The 9,621-nt window shown below is 43.9% G+C and overlaps 1 long non-coding RNA gene across 1 annotated transcript; it reads left to right on the top strand.

The window, feature by feature from the left end:
* The first annotated feature begins 331 nt into the window (after positions 1–331).
* On the top strand, positions 332–7,999 carry LOC108634337. The gene is made up of 2 exons (XR_001917566.1): positions 332–519; positions 3,192–7,999. It is a non-coding gene; the product is annotated as an uncharacterized LOC108634337 (long non-coding RNA).
* The last annotated feature ends 1,622 nt before the right edge of the window (positions 8,000–9,621 follow it).

Genomic DNA, 9,621 nt, shown 5'->3' with positions numbered 1-9,621 from the left:
TTTGTTTTCAAATTAAAAATAATTCTGGTCAGGAGCTATGAAAGTATAGTATTTCCTCTTTATAAAAGTGTTAAGAGATGACTTGAAAATGGAGAGACATGAAAGGATGGACTTAGGGATGGATTCTTGGGAGCCATCTGATCCTTTCTTTGTCTCTGAATGACTGATTTTGACTGCTTAATATAGTGTTCTTTCCATCCAATCGGACTTCCCTGGTGGCTCAGACGGTTAAGCATCTGTCTACAATGCGGGAGACCCGGGTTTGATTCCTGGGTTGGGAAGATCCCCTGGAGAAGGAAATGGCAATCCACTCCTGTACTATTGCCTGGAAAATCCCATGGACAGAGGAGCCTGGTAGGCTACAGTCCATGGGGTCGCAAAGAATCAGACACAACTGAGCGACTTCACTTTCCATCCAATCAGGTAACATGGTTTTATACCCTTGCTTACAGATTCCAAAGAACTTTCACGTACAGCATCCCGTTTGATCCTTTCGCTCCTGTGTACTGAACCATGCAGGTATTATGCAGTTTTTCATATAAGTTCCAAAGCAGTTCAGTGGTTCATCACAGTGGCAGGGAAGAACCAAAGCTAGCAGCTGGGTCTTCTTGGCCCTCAGCCTGTGCTCTCAGCACTGCCCCAGGTAATGAGCATGATCTCTTTTGAGAAATTTCCTGAGTATATTAACCCTCAAGGGTAAGACAGAAACCAAAAATTTTCTTTAGTGTCAGAGAATTTCATTTGGGAGAGGTTCTATTTTGTGCATTGTCATTTTGCAGAGTTAGAGATCATCAAATGGATTTAGCAGCTTTTACCTAGAAAGACAGGCGACTTGAAAGTGTCTAACTGTAGGTAATTACTGGAGTTATTTAGGCTTAATTCTGTGTTTGAATGAAGTCAGTGCTCACTGCCAGCCCTCTCGTACAAAGACTCTACATCCGAGAGTCGTTCCTTTTATCTTTCAGTGGACGGGATTACAGCTTCCGTTGAGTGTTCTTGCATCATTTCAGATGGCGTCTTTTACGAACAGTAACTTGGCTGGCTATCAGATTCTTGGATCACGTCTTTTTTCCCTCGGTTCTTTAGAGACGTCACTCTATTGTCTTCTAGTGTCTGGTGATTCAGCGAGAGCTGAGTCCAGATAGATTTTTCTTCCTTTTTTGTGGATGATCTGCTCGTTGGCCCTGGTACTTGTGATTTCATGTTTGTCCTTGACATGCAGTAACTTCAGTCGAGTGTATCTTGGAGCCAACAGTTATCTGTTGGCTTTTTCTGGTATGCAGTGAGCATCAGACATTGACGCTCGTGCCTTCCCTCACTTCTTACCCTTTGTTGGTTCTCTTTGTTCAGCAGTTTGCCCCTATGTTGGCTCTCCGTTCTCTGTCCTCCACATTTATCTTGCCTTTGATCATTTTGGTCTCCTTGTCTTTCTTCCTGCTGTGTGATGTTTTTTCTCCAATCTTAACCTCCCATTTCACTGTCTCCATTTCCTGTGATGTTGATTCTAGGCCTCGATTTGGCCCCCATGTGGCTTTCACTTTGGCTACAGTTTTATCTTTTTTCTCTGTGTCTTTTGCTTAGCTCTGCCAGCTTTTTCTCTCATTGTGTTGTCCTCTTTGACCCCTTATTTCATTTCTTGGAAAGCTGACCTATGTGGTCTACCATTTTTGTGGTTTCTGAGATCATTCTTTTTCCAGAGTGTGTGTATCTATCTTTTGCTTCTTTCATTCCTTTTCTTCTGTGTCGTTTTGCTCTTTTATTGTTGTACAAGTATCATGATGGCTTTTTCTGCCTATTATTTTGGTCTTTGCATGGGACCAATTCTGTCTGCCAAGAAGAGTATGAATAAGTCGTCCTTGAATGCCTCCTTTTTTAAGTGAAACACGTTTGCTCACCTGAGCCCTGAAATTGGCAGGCTGCATGCTGATGGGGTGTGGGGGCAGAGGCAGTCTTTGTTTTCCATTCTGCTCTCTGGACGCGGGGGAAGGAGGAGGGAAGCAAAGCCTCCCGGAGTGCCTTCGTGGACACTGTTGAATGCTCTGCCCTTGGGCTGACTGGGTCCCACTTGGGGAGAGGGGTCCCCTCGCATTTCCCTATCTCCGCTAGAGGTCGCCCCCACAAGTTCAGAGGGTCTGTGCCTCTGCTCTGCCAGATTACATGTAGTCAGTGTTTGTGTGTTTAGCTCCCGCCACACAGATGGGCACATGAGATGTTAACCTCCCCTCCTAGGTTTGCTTGGGGAAACGTGCCCTCAGCTTGTCCTGACCACCACCAGGCTTTGTTTCTCCAAGTTCAGAGATAATTAGTCAAGTCCCTTGAAACCCTCTCAGCGACTGCCCAGCAACTGTGGGCTGCTTGACAGATTGAAGAAGCCTTCTCTGATGAGTCCCTAGCTTAGTTGTCAGAGGCTTCCCTGGAGTCCTTGGTATGGCGTGGTGGCTTTTATTAGTTTCCCCATAGACAGCTTCCTTTTCAGCTTTTGGATGTGTGTGTTGAAGGGCAGGAGCACGTATATAAACATGGACTTACTCTGCCATCTTCCCAGCAGTCCAGGTGCTTAAACATTGACTTTGACGATAATGTCCTTCCCAACCATAAGCTATATGTTAGTCAGCAGATGGAAGCCATGCCGCTAGCAGGAAGGCACCATTAATAACTTCATCAATACCGGATGTTTGTTTATTCTTTGTAAAAAGATAGCTTTTACCTTGAGTTCCTGGTCCATCAGTTAGAGAGATCAGTACCTTCTGGCTTGAAAACAAGAGGGCAGGTGACGTTTTAATGAACTTCAAAAGTGACTAGCCATTGACAGATTTATTAATTCATTAAATATGATAGAATATTTCAAACTAGCAGATAATCAGCTGTTATCAAGAGAAGTTTAAACTGTTCTTTTTTTTTTTTTTTTACTAACAGGTTGCTAGTTGAACTGCCTGACTGAGAGAGTTATTCCTATGAGAGCTTTTACTGTGACACAGGTTGTCTTACTTGTCTTTTCAGCAACCCATCTCAAAACGTGGTTCATTAAGAAATAGAAAGGCATTAAGTCCTCATCAGGATGGTTGCTGATATTCACAAGTGTACACTGAGATGGTTCATAGGCCTGGGACCTACTGTCACACAAATTGATGTTTCGAAAGTGCATTTACAGGGTGATCACAGGTTGAGTGTTTTATTTGGTCTGTTTATAGAATTGAAGCTGCCTTCCCCCAGTGGACCAGTATCCGACGAGGCACACTTTCCTCTCTTCAGCCAAGCACACGATCCACAAGCAGGGGTGACAGTCTTGCTCAGTGTGCCTGACTCTGCCCTGGGCACCGCCTTCCCCTCAGTTCAGGGTCTCTGCTCTGGTTCCCTGTTGGTGTGAAGCGCAGCATGGATCATGTGTCCACATGTGAGGGATGAAGGAAGTGAAGAGGGTGGAAAGCGGATTCATGGAAAGGAAAGCCGTATTCATTCCTCCCTTTAAATAGCTAGTGTCTCCCATGCACTTGAAATGTCCAGTGCTGGGCACACACCGTGATGACAGCAGGCTGAGCCCAGCCTCTCGAGCCCACATTCAGGTGGGCGAGACCCTCACCAGGGAGAGTTTCTAGTACTGTTGAGAGAAAAAGGCAGGAAGGGGCCGGCAAGGGCCAGGTGAAGGGGGAGGACACAAAACCCTGCAAGCGTTTCCATCCTCACGGATGGTATGGTTGTGTTTGTTCAACGAGGCCGCATTGGTGAGCGCTGACACCCTGTCTCTGTGTGTTCCTCTGCATCTGGAGAGGCTGTGTTCCCAGCCTGGCTCTGCTGCCTTGTGCCCAGGCTGAGCCCCTTGGCGTTTCCTTGTCTTGCTGGCCAGCGGGGAATGGTGGGTGCATGAGCCAGGTTCAGTTGTCACATTGCACTGATGGTGTGGGCTGGTGTCTCCTCACAATGGAAACGCAGGCCAAGCCACACCCCAGGATGGTTTTTGCAGAACTTCAGAACTCATGACCGAAACCAGATCCTCCCACTTCCAGCCTCTGGAGGGTGATGCCGCTTGTCAGGAGGAAAGACTGTCTGGAACACTGGCAAACTGATCTGAGAGGCGGGAGAGAGGGTTAACCGAGGAGGTTTCCCTCTCAAGTCTGCAAGTTGGCCTCTGTGGTGTTCAACCTGTGCCCCTTCCCACCCCCTAAATGAAGAAAATAAAAGGACAGCAATATCGAGGTCCTGGAATCCTTGAGAAACCTTTGTTTATGCCTTTTCATCTATCTCTAAAACCTGGACTTGAATTGCCCAGGATGCTGGTGATGGGTCAGTGGAGCTGGGATGCAAGTAGCTACTTGGGGCAGGGTGGGGGGCTCTTGGTAGAGATCCTGCGCCCTCAGAGCTGAGGAGGACACTCAGGAGGTCTTCTGACACCTGTCCGACTGGTTTCTAGGGAGGGTAGCTAGGCGTGTATTTGCATATAAATGAAAGCACCTTAGGGCATCACTACTGAAAACCTTTGAAAGTGGGATACAGTTAAGTGCCTGTATTAAAAGAAAGCCCAGCTCTTATCTCGCATTAAGACTCTGCAGCATTTAATAAACGCATATTAGTGTTTGACGACTCCTCGTCTCTGTATTCTTTTCCCTCCAGCACTGCTGTCTCCACAGGGGTGGCTCGCTTCCCAATTTGAAGTGGTGACTTAAGTCTTTGGTGGAGTCTGCACAGCTCTTGAAAAGGATAAGCAGTAGAGTTTGATGTCTGGAGTCCCGTGGTCTAGTTATTTTTGGTGGAATTTTTAAAAAAATGTTAGAACTGAGTCGCAGGTTTGTGGTAATAGTGGATCCAGGAAGCTTGCAGTGAAAAAGAGGATGAACTTAACCTGAAAAATATTTCTCTATTCTATAAATCTCTCAGTGACATTTGGATTAATCAAGCATAATTAAATGTAGTTAGATTTTTGTCAGATTGTGGTTTAAAATAATATTCATCTATGAAGAGAGTAATGTATTCTGTAGAAATTTTATTAGGCACTTTAGTTAAGCAAATACTAAGAACAAAATCAGCCTCAGGAAGGTTAATTACCAAAAAAAAAGTATAGTAGATTATGTAAATCATTTTAATTTTGAATACCATGGCTGAAGCTTTAATTTACATAGAGAAGTATTTTGGATTTGTTTTTCACATCACATTTTTCAAAAGTACAAAATTGTGATTGCATTCTTTAAAAGTTCTCATCATTTGAGGATTCCATTAAGTCTGCTTAACTTTTTCATGTTATAGTTTCCAAAAGTGAAGAATTATAGTTGCATTCTTTAATATGCCAACTAATTTTAACAGTTGCTTTAAAGGGAGAGAGAGAGCAAATTGATTTTAGAAGTTGGTTTTTTTTTTTTTTGTATTCAGTTACATTTTCACTACCCTTGCATGTCTCAGGGAATAGCCTTTGATAAGATTCCTCATGGATATCTCTGGAAGTCTATTCTGGTGTGCTCAGATTTGATCATTCTTGTCTAAACTTCTAGAGCTAAAGTTTGAAACGTGTTGTCATCTCAGGAACACAAGGTTACCCAAGAAACTTGAACTCCATCTTTATCAGTTCTCAGATTCTGTGTGCTTTTTCATAATAAAAGGACACCTTAAAGTCCTTTGTGTAGTAGGTATAAAGACCTCCTTATCGCTCTTCTCTGAGATTTTCATAGAAGAACCCTGCATTTTGATTTTGTTTGATCATTTTGCTTCTTGACTTTTCAGTGAAGATTCTATTTCCCACTGGAATTGAATCCTTGTGGGATAACAAAATTTCACTTAAAAGTACATTCTGTTAGATAATTCTAACTTTTGACAACCTCTAAGTGGCCTGCTAATTTTTGCAAATGGGCCAAAACAGCACAAATGTCAAAGATATAAGCTCTGTGTTCGCCCTGTAGTTAGCCAAGTAAAGAAATGTCTAATCCTAGCACTTAGGAGCGGCTTAATAGCTCTTCAGTTTATCTCTGCATTCCAAATTGGTTGAAAATGGCACATTCAGAATGGAATGCTTATTAATAACAGAACTAGTTAATGTTTTAAAATAGTCTTACCTTGAGATTCTTTTTGAGAAAAAAGTGACTCTTAACATTCAGTTCTGTTTTGGCTCTTCATACATGCCGTGATCGGAAGTCACAGACATTTGCCATTTAGCCATGCTTGATGTACAAGAACAGTGATGAAGAGTTGACAAAAACAGGCAGAATGGATATAAGATGCTACATTGCTGCTGAGAATGCATCATAGCACCGCTTTCTTGTAAATTCCATTTTCTTTTGCCATTTGAACTTTTATATCCATGAGAAACCTCAGTCAGTATTTCTAAAGACATTATATTTACATTAAGAATTGGCCTGTGCCTTTACCAAAAACTTCCTTTACCTAGAACTTCCCTGGTGGCTCAGACGGTAAAGTGTCTGCCTATAATGTGGGAGACCCGGGTCAATCCCTGGGTCAGGAAGATGATCTGGAGAAGGAAATGGCACCCCACTCCAGTATTCTTGCCTGGAAAATCCCATGGACAGAGGAGCCTGGTAGGCTACAGTCCATGGGGTCCCAAAGAGTTGGACACAACTGAGCGACTTCACTTTCACTTTTACCTAAAACACTGCTGAGGTCATTGTCTGCCATATTTAATTAGGACAAATGTTTTAGAGTCATTACAACTGAAGCCTGTAGGGATCTGAAAACGCGGGACCACCTGCCGCTGCCAAGGAACCAGGCTGGGTGGCAGGCTTCGCAGCCTGGTGTGTGCCGATGGCTGTCACAACTAGTATAAAACCTAAAATAGATGCTAGCCACGATCCCGTATCTGCTCCTGTTTTCTCTACCTGCCTTTGTAACTCTTGGGGAAAATGTATGTCAAGTCCTTTGATGTCTTGCTCTTTTAAATTCCTGTTCATGCTGGTGTGTGAATTTGACCAATAAGTTGTGCATGTGCTTAATATTCTTTTTTAAACTAGACCAAACTAAATATATCTTGGCTCTGAGTAAACAGCCAAGGCAGGGTTTACCTAGAAGGTATAAAGTTTAAGCACTTTAAAAATGCAAGTTGGCTGTATTCAGGGTTGGAGGAATCCAGTGTGGTTGCCTCTTTGTTTCTGTTGTTCACTGTTGTTATTCTGTCCTCAACGCGCTGCACTGGAATCAAATGCTCCACTCTGCTGAAACACCTAGGCTGTGTTCAAGTCACTACTGGACAGCATGACACACATTTTAAGAGAGTGAACCCTACCCCATTAGCATCCTGGCTGACCCCAATCTCTGCAGGGTTCCTTGGTGTTAAAGTCATTTGAAGTTGTGATTGCTGCTTTGGGTTTATATACTAATCATGCCATCTGTTGCTCTAAGTTCACATCCTTACAAAAGTACATGAGTGCTTGTAATGTCAATATTTCCCAGATTTAGAATACAAGTTGTGAATACTCATGAAGTGCTTGAACCGAAAAAGAAAAGTCAATGTGAAGTAGAATATACTATTGTGGACAAATTTAATGTTGCATTGAAATGTAAAGTCACTTGGCTGATTTTTTTTTTTTTAATCATCACTGCTTAACTCATGAACAATGCCTAAACTGAGAACGTGAGCTGATTTAACAAGAGAAGAGTAATGTATATATGAAATGAAAGTTCATTACCACGTTTGTGTCCCTAAGTCCAAATCTGACCTGCTTGGCTTTGAGCAGCAGTCAGTTTAGTTGCAGTGAAATGTACGTGTGTTTCCAGGGTTCACGAACTGCCTCATGTTTATAGAGGGAAGCCCGGCCCCTTGTGTTCTGTGCTATTCTGTGGCCTGGCTGGTACACACTATCACGAGTGAAGAATGACTTTGGTTTGAGGGTTTGTTTTTGTGATGGTTGGAAAAACATGACTGGGGAAGTGTGTGGCTCAGATAATGTCCCCCATCAGTCGGGGAGTCATCTGTGGTGTGTGTAATAGCCAGACGAATCCTGGAGCATGTGGGCAGTCCTGTACACAGTCATTGAACAATAAAGTGGTGGTTGTGTTTCCCTGAGTGTCAGTGTGGTCCTTTCCTGAGCTCTTGTCTGAAGTCTCATCACTCCCCCTGGTAAGCGCCACTTTCTGCTCTTTCAGTGTCAGAAACTCAGTACGTGAACAGCACCAAGCAGCTTGGCAAGTTGCTGGGAATGGACAAGAGGCCTTTTTAAAATTCTTACCATCACTCAAAGGAAAAACAGGTCCTTCGGATTCTCTGTGGCAGGGATCATGGAACTGACCTTTGTGGTGGCGGATGGTGGGGGCGGTTGCGGGGGGCATCCTGTTGGTAAAGAAACTGCTTAACAGTTTTAACAGTAAATCTTATGTTATTATGAAAGATACCGTATGTTATAGTGGTATTTTTCATACTATCCAAGGATTGAAAGAAAGGGACCAATATAATATACTGGCCAAGCTGTAAAGTATAGTTCGGGCCGAGGCAGAAAAAGAGAGACGACCTCAACGGAGGTAGGTTACCTTTATTCAGGCAAGGAGGGGTGACAGTCTGTCTAATGACCAGGCTGAGCACGCAAGGGATCAGGGAGGCTTCATATTTAAAGGGAGGATTGTGGAGCGATAAGGGGAAATGTTAGTCAGGCGGGATGTTTTGGGTAATCTTTAGTTGAGATGGCATTTGTAGTTGAACAGGGGGTGGGAGGTTTTGGGCAGGGGGTGATAAGTCTCCTGGTCAGGGGGTGATAAGCCCCAGGAAGATGTAGGGGATGGGAGGTTTCTGAGCAGAGGGTGGTAAGTCCCAGGTAGATGCAACCGGCCCGGAGCATCAGGGCGGGACTTTTGTTTTCCCTGAAGTTAGATGATTCAGCAAAAGGGCATTTGAGACCATTGTTTTCTTTTCTAGGCCCAAGGACTCCTTCACAAGCCAGGACACTTTTGACTGTGAGAAAGCACGTTTACTAACCATGCTATACAAGCCATGGCAACAGGTGTAAACCAGGACTGTCCTGGGGAGATTGGGCTTGACTGGCCATGGACCACCTATGCTAGAATCACCTGAGATGCTGGTTAAATGCAGATTCCTGGGCTCTGGGTCAGCACTACTGATCCAGATTCTCTGGGGTGGAGGCCTTGCAATCTTGGTTTTAACAGATGCCGCAGGGGAATTCTTTTTAAAAGGTAAGTTGGAAACGTTTGCCATACAGAACATGCAGAAGATAGAAAACTTGGAATTTTCAATGAAAGAGCTGTGGGTTCCATGGTCTCTTCTGAGCAGCTGGCGCAGCATTGACACCAGAGAACCCAGAGCCTCCAAGGGCGTTTGGCTGAAATTGGGTCCTTACTGAAAAACCAAGAGACAGAGTCTCCGTGTGCTTTACCGATGTGTCACTATTTTACTATGCATTCACTGGTGAATGGGTGTCTTTTTAAAATTTGAGAGCCATATAACTGCTGTCCTGTGCGTTCATCACTAAAAACCAAAACTTCTGGAAAGTTTAAGGTGAGAAACTTGGGTTTGAATGATTCTTGGGGAGCGTTAATGTCAGGAAATCAGTGTGTTTGCCTTGGTTCCACCACCAGCCAGCTGTTCACTGAGCTTTAGTTTCTTCATCTGTTGGGGAGTTGGACTGCCTGGTTCTAAGGTTCTTGCTGGGTCTCATGTTATGGGGCTCTCTTTAAAAC

The sequence above is a fragment of the Capra hircus genome, assembly GCF_001704415.2.
Source record: "Capra hircus breed San Clemente chromosome X unlocalized genomic scaffold, ASM170441v1, whole genome shotgun sequence".
Taxonomy (NCBI): domain Eukaryota; kingdom Metazoa; phylum Chordata; class Mammalia; order Artiodactyla; family Bovidae; genus Capra; species Capra hircus.
Note: the sequence above shows the minus strand (reverse complement) of the source record. Positions and strands in the feature narration are given on the sequence as shown.